Raw genomic sequence first — 13,681 nt, 5'->3', positions numbered from 1 at the left:
TGGCGCGGGACGGAGCGCTCGCGCTAGGCCCGCAGCCATTAAAATCGTAATTCATCGGTGATCATGTCGTTCTGTTCCTTGGCTTGCCACCACGTATCATTTGGTGTGAGGTGCGGGATACATCACCATCCTGGCCCCTGGAGCACCGCCGCCTTTTGCTCGCCTTGGTCGTCGGCCTAGGGGACATGGACTCCACCACCCAGCTCGCCCCAGCTCTACTTGACCAGAACTGACCAGCCGCTTCCCCCCCCCCCCCCGCCCCGTCCCCAGCACCGAACATGAGGCACGGCGACCAGGACCAGACCCGTTATGACCCGACGACGACAAGAACCAAGACGGCACCCCCGCCCAAGCTGCCCAGCGTGTCCATAGACCATGACCTTCGGCTCTGGGCGACTGACCGCTGGCCCTGAAACTCCGGGGGCAACTCTTCATCAGACCATGTCATCCATCGTGGTGGCAAGCCTTTCATCTTCTTCTATCCTTTCTGACCATGCACACTGTCAGCTCAACCTTAAGAATTCACGTAATTGATCGGGACGATCGCTCGGTGGCACCGGGCAATGTTACGGAAAAGATGACAAAGACGCGGGATGTGGCGCGGGACGGAGCGCTCGCGTTAGGCCCGCAGCCATTAAAATCATAATTCCTCGGTCATCATGCCGTTGAGTTCCTTGGCTTGCCACCACGTATCAATATAAGAAGGGCGCTGACCGCCAGAACCACCGTTTAAGCTTCAGTGAACAAATTCCTTTGTTTGTTTGCCTCTCTCGTTTGTGGCAGTGCACTTTAAGTGCAATAATTCTTCTGTATTGGAATCTCTCTCAAGTGTAACTTTGCACCAGTTGCATTGTTTTGTTAATCACTTTGTATGTGCTTCTACTAGTGATGGTGAAATCCTCTCTATGGTCTCATTGCTGTACAAACTTTGTGAAGCTTTGGCTCCGACCTATACTCTGACTTGCGACCGGCGAAAGCTGGAGACCAAACGACCGAAAACCTGTTGTCACTTGGTAGCTAGTCCCCGCTGAGTTGCCACGCTGAGTAGAGGGCATCTGCTTGTGTCCGAGACCGCTATCCCCCCTCCCCCCCCCCACGCTCTAACGGCGTCTGGCAACGCGCGCAACAAGCGGGCGAAGTTGGGTGACAACCACCCGAGCTGAAACGCGTACCTGCCGCCGTTTGTCACTGCGAACCACCTGCCTATATAAATAGTTTACTCTCTGCAAGTTCTATGTGATTCATGAGCGAGGCAACCAGTGGAAATCCTTCGTCTGCCGCCGCTGCTGAACGAGATGCCAGAGCAGAGGCCCAGCCAGCGCCTTTGCCGCCAGAATCCAGAGGCGCGTGCCGCGGAAGTGGAAGGTTCCCGTCGCCGCCGTCGAGATGATCCAGGAGTGCGCGTTGCTGAGGCATAGGCTAAGCGCCGCCGCCGAGAATACCCTGCCGTTCGCGCCAACGTTTTTAGATCCCTTTCAGTTTGAAAGCTTCGGTGCGCGGATTGTCGCCTTTCCGTTTCCTGCCGCGCGGTGGCGCTCGCCACGCTGTTTGCCCGACCAGCGTGGCCCTTCGCGTCTACGCCATCGTCGCCGCCGCCTGATATGGAGCAGCCAGAAGATATCAGCATGGAAGATATCAGCTCCCCTGTGCCAGTTGTTGGCAGTGACGCTTATCTTACGCTATACAAAAGCTTCAAGCAAGGGTACTTAAAGCATCCCACCAAAAAGATGCTAGAGTTTACCAACATTGTAAACAAAGCAATCTCGATTTCTTTGAAAGAAGGTCCCGTTTTTGGGGACGTTTTTTGAGAGGTGTAGACGAGCTGGAATTGCAAAACGTTGCTCGGCTTGGATGTGCAGAGCATATGGCCACTTTTACGAGCCAAGTGCTGCATTTTGTCATAGTGACACGCATGCACTTCTATGCGAGAGACGTGAACCGTCGGCTGGAGAACAGAGAAAGATCGTCACTGCAATTAAAAAAGCTCGCCTTCTGCAGCCATTCCCTCCGTGCTTCCGACTTAGTGCGTCTGCATTTAATGCTTGTCTGTGTTGAACGAAATTAACATTCTAAAAATGAAAGTGCAGGATGCTGCTCGATCATTGCAAATAAAAAGCTCTTCTATAGGTTATTCCCTCCCTGCATCCAGCTAAGTGTGTCTGCATTTATACTTGTGTTCACTGAAATTGGCATTGTAAAGAATGTGCCAAATGCTGCTCGTTTGTGCGGTGCTTCGTTGATAATATAGCGCGGAATTTCGTGATTGATCTAGAAGCGGAACATCGCTAGTTTTAACCTTTCATTAATGTTTCGTGCATTCTCCCGAAAAAATATTGATAGCTTTACTCCAACACACGCATATCATCAGCGCTAAACATCGCAAACGCGATGCGATAAAGCGCAATGCAAACGATTGTTTTTTTTTTGCGAACTGGCATCAGCCTGCTCTTTATCTCAGCCTTACTAGCCAGGCGAAACATTTCTTTAACCATGAGACTGAAGTTTCAATGTGACAGCTCTAAAAGTACAGCAAATTTGAGTTGGACGTGTTCGTTCCCAATGCTATCGCGGATGACAACGGGCTGTCACAGCAACTGGCAAGCGCAAGCGCTCCGGCGGTTCCGGGCCGACAGCGACAGCAGCGCCGCGTGGTGAGTGCAAGCGGACGGGGGCCGCTTTCTCGGGCGCGGCCCGGGGGAGCTTGCAAACTGAAAGGGATCTAAAAACTTTGGTTCGCGCCGCCGAAGTGGGGACTTCAGTGTAGATATAAAGAAAGTCGAGAATTTCTTACCACTTATGCGGGAGTACGTCCCGTTCCTCTCGCTAGTAACGGCTCGCGCAGCTGTGACAACCTCGCGAAATACTTGCGTAGACCTCGTCTTTGAGGACCAGCCTTTGGTGCAGCAAGTCGAGCATATATACATCTATTTCTCCGTTCACAAAACGTCCTTCATGACAATCAAGAACTGTTAGGGCAGTGTTTGTTGAAGAAGGATTATGTGTGAAAAATAACTCTTTAAGTGTACATACATGTCTTGCTCGAAATCTTTGCCTTAATCGATCGAAAAGCGGAAACAGCTGAAGAGCTGCGCTCAAATTTCGTATTAGGAAGGAACGCAATCGTCGGGAATTTTTTTTTTCCTTCTTTGCACCTGAACGAGCAAGGGCGGAATGTTCAAGCACAAGCCTCGCCACCACGTTCCTTTTTTTTTCTTCCCCACTTGGTCGGGCCACAAGGGAGCAGCTGTCCAAACCTGGCCACCGCTACTTTTTTCTTGTGTATTTTTTCCCCACTTTCAACGCCCAATCCCCCTTTCTTTCTTGTATTCCACCTCTTTCTTGCCGCCCCCCCCCCCCTCTTTTTAAACCCATGTGCAATACCTTCATCCCCAGACCTGATGAAGGCTAACTTCTGGCGAAAACTTCGGCCTAATAGATTTTTCGATATGAAGCGATGTTCCTCCTTTTATTTACCTTATATATATATATATATATATATATATATATATATATATATATATATATATATATATATATATAGCAAACAAGAGAGGGGGGATGAGGGGCTCGTTATAAGTAAGAGAGAAGCCAACAGCCACAGAAACCAAGGGACACGAGGGATTTCTAATTAATTAATTTATTTTATGCTGTTGTTCGATTTAGAATATTACTGAACATGTTTTCGATTAAAGCTAATTGATTAGAAAAGCAGGCGAGAAAACAACCACATGCCGCAGGTGCGATCCGAACCCACGACCTCCGAATTACGCGTCCGTTGCTCTACCGCTCAGCTACGGCGACGGCTGTTAATTCTTCTGCTTTCGGGGGTATTTATGTTTACAAATAATTTAACCTTTAGAATGTTCACCAGCGCCACCCACGCTCCAAAGCGGCGGACGTAGCACGTCCTAAGGTACCGCTGGTGTGACGTAGAACGTCATCGAACGGCGAGAGTGGAAGCTGTGTGAGAACCCTCTTATGCTTCCTATGGCGTCAAGGCTGCCAGAACCGAGGCCCTTGCTAAGCAATTAAGCAAACAAGAGAGGGGGGATGAGGGGCTCGTTATAAATATTAGGGAAGCCAACAGCCACAGAAACCAAGGGACACGAGGGATTTCTAATTAATTAATTTATTTTGGCCGTTGTTCGATTTCGAATATTACTGAATGTTTTCGCTTAAAGCTAATTGAATAGAAAAGCAGAAGAAAAAACAACAACATGCCGCCGGTGGGATCCGAACCCACGACCCCCGAATTACGCGTCCGGTGTTCTACCGCTGAGCTACGGCGACGGCTGTCAATTCTTCTGCTTTCGGGGGTATTTATGTTCACAAACAACCTAACCTTTAGAGTGTTCACCAGCGCCACCCACGCTTTCAAGCGGCGGACGTAGCACGTCCTGAGTTACCGCTGATGTGACGTAGAATGTCATCGAACGGCGAGAGCGGAAGCTGTGTGAGAACCCTCTTATGCTTCCTATGGCGTCAAGGCTGCCAGAACCGAGGCCCTCGCTAAGCAATTAAGGAAACAAGAGAGGGGGGATGAGGGGCTCGTTATAAATATTAGAGAAGCCAACAGCCACAGAAACCAAGGGAAACAGGGTATTTTAATTAATTTATTTATTTTTCGGTGTTTATAAATTTAGAATTTTACTGAATAGGTTCTCTTAAAGCTAATTTATTAGAAAAGCAGAAGAAAAAACAACCACATGCCGCCGATGCGATCCGAACCCACGACCTCCGAATTACGCGTCCGGTGCACTACCTGTGAACCGCGGCGACGGCTGTCAAATCTTCTGCGTTCGGGGGTATTTATATTTACAAGTAACCTAAGCTTGAGAGTGTTCATCAGCGCCACCCATGTTCAAAAGCGGCGGCCGTAGTACGTCCTGAGTTACCGCAGGTGTGACGTGGAACGTCATCGAATGGCGAGGGTGGAAGCTGCGTGAGAACCCTCTTATGCTTATTATGGCGTCAAGGCTACCAGAACCGAGGCCCTCGCTGAGGAATTAAGCAAACAAGGGACCCTATTCCTCTTCCCATATATATATATATATATATATATATATATATATATATTATAAAGACAGACACCGAGACGTGCTGAGCTGAGCGTCCGCTCGATTGCCTAACCTTTCTTTAATCCCACTTCCTCGTCTTCCTCCGCCTGCTTCTTTCATCACGACTTCGTCTTTGCTGTCTCGGCATCACACGCGGCCACTCGTCTCGCCCCGCTTCAGCAGCCGCTCCTTCATGGTCTCGTCCTTCACTTCGACGTAGAGCAGGTTGGTGCACTTGCACACCTCAGCCTCGAAGCGGTCACCCTGCTCGGTGTTCCTGGGGTAACCGTCAATCAGGAACCCTTGGCTGTCGCCACGCTCTTCCTCATTGCTCCTTTCAGCAGCTGCAAGACCGTGACCAGTGGGACGAGCTCACCCTTCGTCATGATCTCGTTCATCTCCTTGCCCAGGTCGCTGCCGGACTGCACCTCCGCCCGCTGCAGGTCACCAGAAGAGATGTGCGTGAAGCCGTAGTTGGCCGCTATCTACTCGCATTGGGTACCCTTGCCGCAGCCGGGGCCGCCGAAGACAAACACGATGGGGACGTTGAGTTTTGGAGGCCCGTCCATTGGCATTGAAGTAGGGGAAGGAGCAGGGGAGCAGGCCTGGCTGGAGGCGGAACTTCCTCAGCCTTCTCATCTGGTTCTTTTCGCCTCCACTTTCTTTTCTTCTTCTTTCTCTTCTTTCTTCTCGTCCTTCTTCTCTTCCTTCTTTTCCTCTTGGCCTTTCTGATCATGAACAGGCCGTCCATATCATCGTCGGCATCCCTGACATAGGCGCCGCGAAGTCGTCCGCTGGTGGATCGGCGTGGAGGGCCGCGGCAGACCAGGACAGTACCCGGACAGTTGCAGGCTCTCGACCGTGTCCTTGCGAGGTCGTCATGCAAGGTGGTGTGTTCGAAGCTGCGTCGACGCATCAAGGGCGATGCCGGTGGTGGGCTATCTTCTCGATTCTCATCAAGCTGCCTGCCCTCCTGCAGCCTCTCTCTAACGGGAGGGGACGTGGGAGCATCCAATCCTCGTTCGATTTGGAACATTCGGAGGCGCGATACTGATGGCCCGCTGCCAACCCTGGAACCCGGAGAAGGCGGCAGCCGCGAACGGCCTACTGGTAGCCCGCGTCCGGAGCGGGACCCGGAAGTTGCTGGCTGCCGAGCAGGTGGCACTGGAGGGGTCCGCTTTCCGCTGAGGGCCTCGTAACCCTAGTCGATGCGGTCCTCTTCGCGGAAGTCCTCGCTGGAAACAGGCTGGCGCCGGATTTTGTTGTCTGGGAAAATTGGCTCATGAAACTGACGTCCCGGCAGCAGGGGACGCGGTTGTCCTGGAGTGGCCGTCATCCGTTGAGGCGGCAACCCAGGCGACCGCACTCCAGGCGGCATGCTACCCAGGCTATTACTGTTCGGACTTGAGCATCCGATGACGCTGCTGATAGCCACTGAGCCCGGAGCCGCCGTCACCGAGCTGGCGAAGCACGGGTGCCGTGGCGAAGGTGGCGTCATGAACCCAGCACTGCCTGCAGGAGGCGGCTGCGCCGCGGGCCGACCAAAGCGGTGTCCATCATGCGTCGATGCCGGAATGTTGGGATGCCTCATCGGTCCATGAGACGGTTCCCGAGACATCAGCGGGGACGGTGGCACTGCTGAGACGGAGCCCGCGCTCCCGATGGAATTGGGAGGAGCGCTGGTTGCATTTTGGCCGGGAACTGCCGACACCTCGGCGAGCGAGGCGGTCATCTGAGAGTGGTGCACCACGGAGGACGCGTATCCGCTCGTCGGCTGCGGTGACTGCGGTGGCGGACTGACGATTGTGTTGGAGCCGACCCGCAGGAGCTCGGATGCTTCCACCGCGGCAATGGGCGCCTCAGAGCCCAACGCCTGCTGCGGCCACGTGCGGCCCCTGCAGGCCTGAAGAATGCGTACCTTATCTTGATTGTAAAGGGCGATGTCTTCGTCTGGAGCCTGCCGCCGCGCTCTCATCGTCGTGAGTTTGGCGTCGTGCGCAGTGGCCAGGCGTGTAAACGCGGCAAGAAGTGCAGAGGTCCAGGCCGGCCAAGTGGTGTAGCGGCGGAGGAAGTGGGATTAAAAAAGAAAGGCTAGGCAATCGAGCGGACGCTCAGCTCACCGCGTCTCTGTGTCAGTCTTTATAATGGCGCAGTCGACCAACGTCGAGCCCGGCCCGGACCTCCACGACCCGTCGCTCCTCCTTCGAAGCGGCCGGGCAGTCCCACGGCCGGCTCCCTCGGCGCCTGGAACCCCTCTTCCGCCCGAGAACGGCGTCCATGCCTCCTCGGCGGATTCGGCCTTGGCCCTTCTTCCCGAAGCCCTCTCCATCATCCGAGAGTTATCTGCTTCTTTGACTGCAGCGCTTGGCCGCTCATCACTGTCCTCTGGATACCCAGTAACCCCGATACAAATTCCGGAGTACCGTGGATTTTCTGACGACGCTGAAGCGTGGATTCAAGTGGTCGACGCTGCTGCCCGGCGTTTCACCTGGTCTCCAGCCACCACGCTCGCCGTCGCGGAAGACCATCTCCGTGGTGCCGCCCGCGCCTGGCACCAGTACGAAGGCCGCCGCTACACCACTTGGCCGGCCTGGACCTCTGCACTTCTTGCCGCGTTTACACCCCTGGCCAGTGCGCACGACGCCAAACTCACGACGATGAGAGCGCGGCGCCAGGCTCCAGACGAAGACATCGCCCTTTACAATCAAGATAAGGTACGCCTTCTTCAGGCCTGCAGGGGCCGCACGTGGCCGCAGCAGGCGTTGGGCTCTGAGGCGCCCTTTGCCGCGGTGGAAGCATCCGAGCTCCTGCGGGTCGGCTCCAACACTATCGTCAGTCCGCCACCGCAGCCACCGCAGCCGACGAGCGGATACGCGTCCTCCGTGGTGCACCGCTCTCAGATGACCGCCTCGCTCACCGAGGTGTCGGCAGTTCCCGGCCAAAATACAACCAGCGCTCCTCCCAATTCCATCGGGAGCGCGGGCTCCGTCTCAGCATTGCCACCGTCCCCGCTGATGTCTCGGCAACCGTCTCATGGACCGATGAGGCATCCCAACATTCTGGCATCGACGCATGATGGACACCGCTTCGGACGGCCCGCGGCGCAGCCGCCTCCTGCAGGCAGTGCTGGGTTCATGACACCACCTTCGCCACGGCACCCGTGCTTCGCCAGCTCGGTGACGGCGGCTCCGGGCTCAGTGGCTATCTGCAGCCTCATCGAATGCTCAAGTCCGAGCAGTAATAGCCTGGGTAGCATGCCGCCTGGAGTGTGGTCGCCTGGGTTGCCGCCTCAACGGATGACGACCACTCCAGGACAACCGCGTCCCCTGCTGCCGGGACGTCAGTTTCATGAGCCAATTTTCCCAGACAACAAAAGCCGGCGCCAGCCTGTTTCCAGCATGGACTTCCGCGAAGAGGACCGCATCGACGAGGGGGCGCTCAGCGGAAAGCGGACCCCTCCAGTGCCACCTGCTCGGCAGCCAGCAACTGCCGGGTCCCGCTCCGGACTCAGGCTACCAATAGGCCGTTCGCGGCTGCCGCCTTCTCCGGGTTCCAGGGTTGGCAGCGGGCCATCAGTATCGCGCCTCCTAATGGTCCAAATCGAACGAGAATTGGATGCTCCCACGTCCCCTCCCGTTAGAGAGAGGCTGCATTAGGGCAGGCAGCTTGATGAGAATCGAGAAGATAGTCCACCACCGGCGTCGCCCTTGATGCGTCGACGCAGCTTCGAACACACCACCTTGCATGACGACCTCGCACGGACACGGTCGAGAGCCTGCAATTGTCCGGGTACTGTCCTGGTCTCCCGCGGCCCTCCACGCCGATCCAACAGCGGACGACTTCGCGGCGCCTATGTCAGGGATGCCGACGATGATATGGACGGCCTGTTCATGATCAGAAAGGCCAAGAGGAAAAGAAGGAAGAGAAGGAAGAAGAGAAAGAAGAGAAAGAAGAAGAAAAGAAAGTGGAGGAGAAAAGAACCAGATGAGAAGGCTGAGGAAGTTCCGCCTCCAGCCAGGCCTGCTCCCCTGCTCCTTCCCCTACTTCAACGCCAATGGACGGGCCTCCAAAACTCGACGTCCCCGTCGTGTTTGTCTTCGGCGGCCCCGGCTGCGGCAAGGGTACCCAATGCGAGTAGGTAGCGGCCAACTACGGCTTCACGCACATCTCTTCTGGTGACCTGCAGCGGGCGGAGGTGCAGTCCGGCAGCGACCTGGGCAAGGAGATGAACGAGATCATGACGAAGGGTGAGCTCGTCCCACTGGTCACGGTCTTGCAGCTACTGAAAGGAGCAATGAGGAAGAGCGTGGCGACAGCCAAGGGTTCCTGATTGACGGTTACCCCAGGAACACCGATCAGGGTGACCGCTTCGAGGCTGAGGTGTGCAAGTGCACCAACCTGCTCTACGTCGAAGTGAAGGACGAGACCATGAAGGAGCGGATGCTGAAGCGGGGCGAGACGAGTGGCCGCGTGTACGACAAGGAGGTCTGGGTGCGACGCGGCCTACAATCAACAGGGCGTCCGCAGTCGTGGCCGAGTGTGATGCCGAGACAGCAAAGACGAAGTCGTGATGAAAGAAGCAGGCGGAGGAAGACGAGGAAGTGGGATTAAAAAAGAAAGGCTAGGCAATTGAGCGGACGCTCAGCTCACCGCGTCTCTGTGTCAGTCTTTACAATATATATATATGGGAAGGGGAATATATATATTCTTTCTGTACATAACAATGCAGAATAAATACAATGAAAGAAAAAAGCTGGCGTGGCGGAGTGGAGTGGTTACCGTGCTCGTCCGGTAACCTCCGGAGAACCTGGTTCGATTCCCCAACTCGACAAATTTTATTCTCGGTTTTATTTATTAATGCTACTGGGATTTTTTGCTCACGGCCAGCGCCGCCGAAGCCGGTGGTGGTGAAAAAGATTTATGGGAAATTAAGTTTTTTTTACAGAATGGTGATTGGGGTAGGACCCTATTGGCCCTTTCCCCTCACAGTACTGGGTGGAGCCCCTATTCCGGTGCCCCATTGGCAAGCAACGCCGCCCGCGTCTGTTGAACCAAGGCCTTTTGGGCCTTGAGGTCTTGACAGCCGAGCAGGGCCGCCTCCAAGTCCTCTCTGGTGGGGTTGGGGGGGATAGATGGGTTTGATTGCCACGCCTAAACCATGTGGAAGGTGTCAGCCACCTGCCCACAGAACTTGCACGCGCCATCAAAGGATGTATTGAAATGTTTAAGCACCGCCGGGCACAGTACAGTGTTAGTAAGAATTTTGATGAGGAGGCGCTCGTCAGCGCGATCCAGACCCTTACAAGGGGCCGGGTAGCGCCGGTGCTCCTCCTTGTAGTAATCGGTGATTTGTTTGAATGTAAGGGCCAGATCGTCTGATTGGGAGTACCCTTCCAAGGACAGGGAGATAGCCCGGGGAGAGAGTGCGCGGGCGGCCTGATCGGCCTGTTCATTTCCCTGGAGCCCCTGGTGACCGGGGGCCCAAATCAGGTTGCGTGGAGTTGGATCTTCGCATCGACAGCTATATTCCAGGCCGAAGCCGACGACGACACCGGCTTTTCTGCGACACGGGGATAGGGGTTAAACGTCCCAAAGCCACTCAGGCTGAGAGGGACATCGTAGTGAATGGTTTCGGACATTTCGACCACCTGGGGTACTTAAGCAAGTTAAATCGAGTAGACTTGCGAAAATTTCTGTTTAGCCTCATTGTCTAATGATTTCGATTAGCTTGATCGTCGGCACGTCAGACAAAGATATTATAGAGAGGTTAAGATCTTAACTAGGTTCAGCTTATGTGATCTGTTAGCGCCGCAGATGCGACTTGATAACTCGACGATGTCCAGTGCAAAACGCGAGTGCATGTTCCCGTATAACACGACGCCTGATCGGCGGCGCTAATAGCGCAGTGCTTTCGTGGTGTTGCCAGCGAATCTGATCTGTTCTCGCCGCCACGGGTTCCAATCCGAGACGGAGCAAAATTTATTTATTCAATGTCAAGGGGAAATGTTCAGCGACAGTCCGGCTTTTTGCGGCTTTGGTAGCGGGGTAGAGCTTTCGTTCGGAAATACGTTACGAGGTGAGTCGTCAATAACAGTGCCTTGCGGGTGTGCTGCGAGCACTGTGGAGAAGCGTCGTCACCAACATGTGTTCAGGCATACTGTGAGTGTTTTTCAGCTGTGGGGTAAATGTATCACCTTCCCAGCTGCGGGCTCGACCTGTACCTTCATTTCATGTTGCCTATGGCTTATTAGTCTTGGTAAGGGACTGTGACACGGTACCCTACTCGTAGCCGCGATGAAGTGATGCTTTCAAGGCGCGGCTGATGTCCGGGCTTCCAAAGGACTGAGTGAATTACAGGCGCCAATAAACGGTATGGATTCTTCGCTCCCTAGGCTGAGCCTCCTGCAGACTGCTAAACTATCTGCTGCACCTTTCACTCAATACACGTAGCATTAGGTAGGAACAACTGCGTGTGCTCTTGACCCTCCGAGTAGGTGCAGCTATCCTGTTTGAGTGCGTAACAGTGCTTGCAGCGGTCGCGAATATTGCCGATCGCAGTCCGAAGGCTGGGCCGACTAGAACATTTCACGGTTTTGAAGAAGGAAGAGCGCACAGCTAGTTCATTTTGTGAAAAATGTGCGCTCCACGAACGCTAACTACAAGCTTGGTAACTAATGCCCGCCGCGGTGGCTCAGTGGTTACAGGCTCGGCTGCCGACCCTAAAGACATGGGTTCGATCCCGGATGCGGCAGTCGAATTTTGATGGAGGCGAAATTAGAGGCCAGTGTGTTGCGCGGTGTCAGTGCACGTTAAAGAACTTCAGGTATTTGAAATTTCCTGACCCCTTCTCAACGGCGTCCCCCATAGTCTCAAACCCCCTTAAACCTAATCATGTTTTAGTCGCCGGTGGCGAAAAACCTTTAATATCCACTAAGTATTCAGAGAGAGGTGATTCGCGTAGGGTCAATTGGCCCCTTCCCCTTACAATAGTAGGTGGACCCCTATTCCAGGGGCCCATTGGGAAGCAACGCCACCCGTGTTCGTTGCACCAAGGCCTTTTGGGCTATTGAGGTTGCACTGCCGAGCAGGACCGCCTCCCAGTCTTCTCTGTTGGGGTTGGGGTTGCGGGGAATAGACGGGTTTAATTGGCACGCCCAAACCAGGTGAAAGCTGTCGGCCGTTTCCCGATTGAACTGGGACGCGCCCTCAAAGGATTTGTTGAAATGCTTAAGCAACGCTCGGCACAGTACACTGTTGGTAAGAATTTTGATGAGGACGCGCTCGTCATCGCCATCGAGTCCCTTACAAGCTCCCGGGTGGCGCCGATGTTCCTCCTGGTTGTAATTGTGATGTTTGGTTTAGTTTGGTTTATGAGGTTTAACGTCCCAAAGCAACTCAGGCTATGAGAGACGCCGTAGTGAAGGACTCCGGAAATTTCGACCACCTGGGGTTCTTTAACGTGCCCTGACATCGCACAGTACACGGGCCTCTAGAATTTCGCCTTCATCGAAATTCAACCACCGCGGCCGGGATCGAACCCGCGTCTTTCGGGTCAGCAGCCGAGCGCCGTAACCAGTGATGTGGTTGAATGTAAAGGCCAGATTGCCTAATTGGGAGTAGGCTTCCATAGACAGGGAGTTAGACGGTGGAGAGAGTGCGGGAGCGTTCGTGGAGCCCTTGAGGCGTCCACCGACGAAGTGAACTAGCTATGTGACCTCTATCCTCGAAACCAAGAGAGGGCTCAGTGGCTACCCGACGCGGTGGCTGAGTGGTTAAGGCTCTCATCTACTGATCCAGAGTACCCGGGTACAAATTGGACAACAGCAGCCGCATTTGGATGGAGGCGAAACACAAAAGGCGCCGGTGTGCTGCGCGACGTCAGCGCATGTTAAAGATCCTGAGGTAGTCGAAATTAAGCCAGATACCTCCACCACGGCCCCTCTTTCGTCCTTTATTCTTTCAATCCCTAATTTAACCCTTTCCTTACGGCGCGGTTCGGTTGTCAACCGAGATGTGACAGTTACTGCAATGTTTGCTTACCTCAAAACCAATTTTCAGCCGCCGCGGTGGCTCTGTGGTTATGGCTGCCGCCTTATCACCCGGAAGATGCGGGTTCGAACCCAGAAGCGGCCGTCGAATTTCGATGGAGGCAAAATTCTAGAGGCCCGTGCCCCCGGCGATGTGAGTGCGGCGGTCGAACTTTGATGGAGACGAAATTCTAGAGGCCCATGTACTGCGTAATGTCAGTGCACGCTAAAGAACCCCAGAAGGTCGAATTTGTGCAGAGTCCTTCACAATGGTGTCCCTTCATAGCTTGAGTAGCTTGGGACGTTAAAGCACCATAAACCATAAACCAATTTTCATTTTCAAATTTTACACCGCGATTTAGACTGCGAACAAGACTGCCTTATTTGCTTCGACGGAGCTGCTCTGAAGCATATTAAAGCTCGGAGACGGTGGCGATGCTGCGTCGTGTGTCTTTGCAGATGAGAAGGCGGAGCGGCCTCATTGAACGCCGGTGCACTTGGCGTCGCTTATAAAAGTATAGCAGGGGTAAGCAATTGAAGCGCCCCTATTTCGAATCCGAATATCTCCGCAAATCGGGTGCCATTTTTAATGCGAAC

The 13,681-nt window shown here is 54.1% G+C and overlaps 2 pseudogenes; one reads left to right on the top strand and one right to left on the bottom strand.

Annotated features, from left to right (window-relative positions):
• Positions 1–5,204: 5,204 nt before the first annotated feature.
• LOC149337213 (uncharacterized) lies at positions 5,205–7,032 on the bottom strand (annotated as a pseudogene).
• Positions 7,033–7,201: 169 nt separating this feature from the next.
• LOC149337212 (uncharacterized) lies at positions 7,202–11,346 on the top strand (annotated as a pseudogene).
• The last annotated feature ends 2,335 nt before the right edge of the window (positions 11,347–13,681 follow it).

This window comes from Amblyomma mixtum, chromosome 7 (genome assembly GCF_055824585.1).
Source record: "Amblyomma mixtum isolate Tamu chromosome 7, ASM5582458v1, whole genome shotgun sequence".
In the NCBI taxonomy this organism is placed as follows: domain Eukaryota; kingdom Metazoa; phylum Arthropoda; class Arachnida; order Ixodida; family Ixodidae; genus Amblyomma; species Amblyomma mixtum.
Note: the sequence above shows the minus strand (reverse complement) of the source record. Positions and strands in the feature narration are given on the sequence as shown.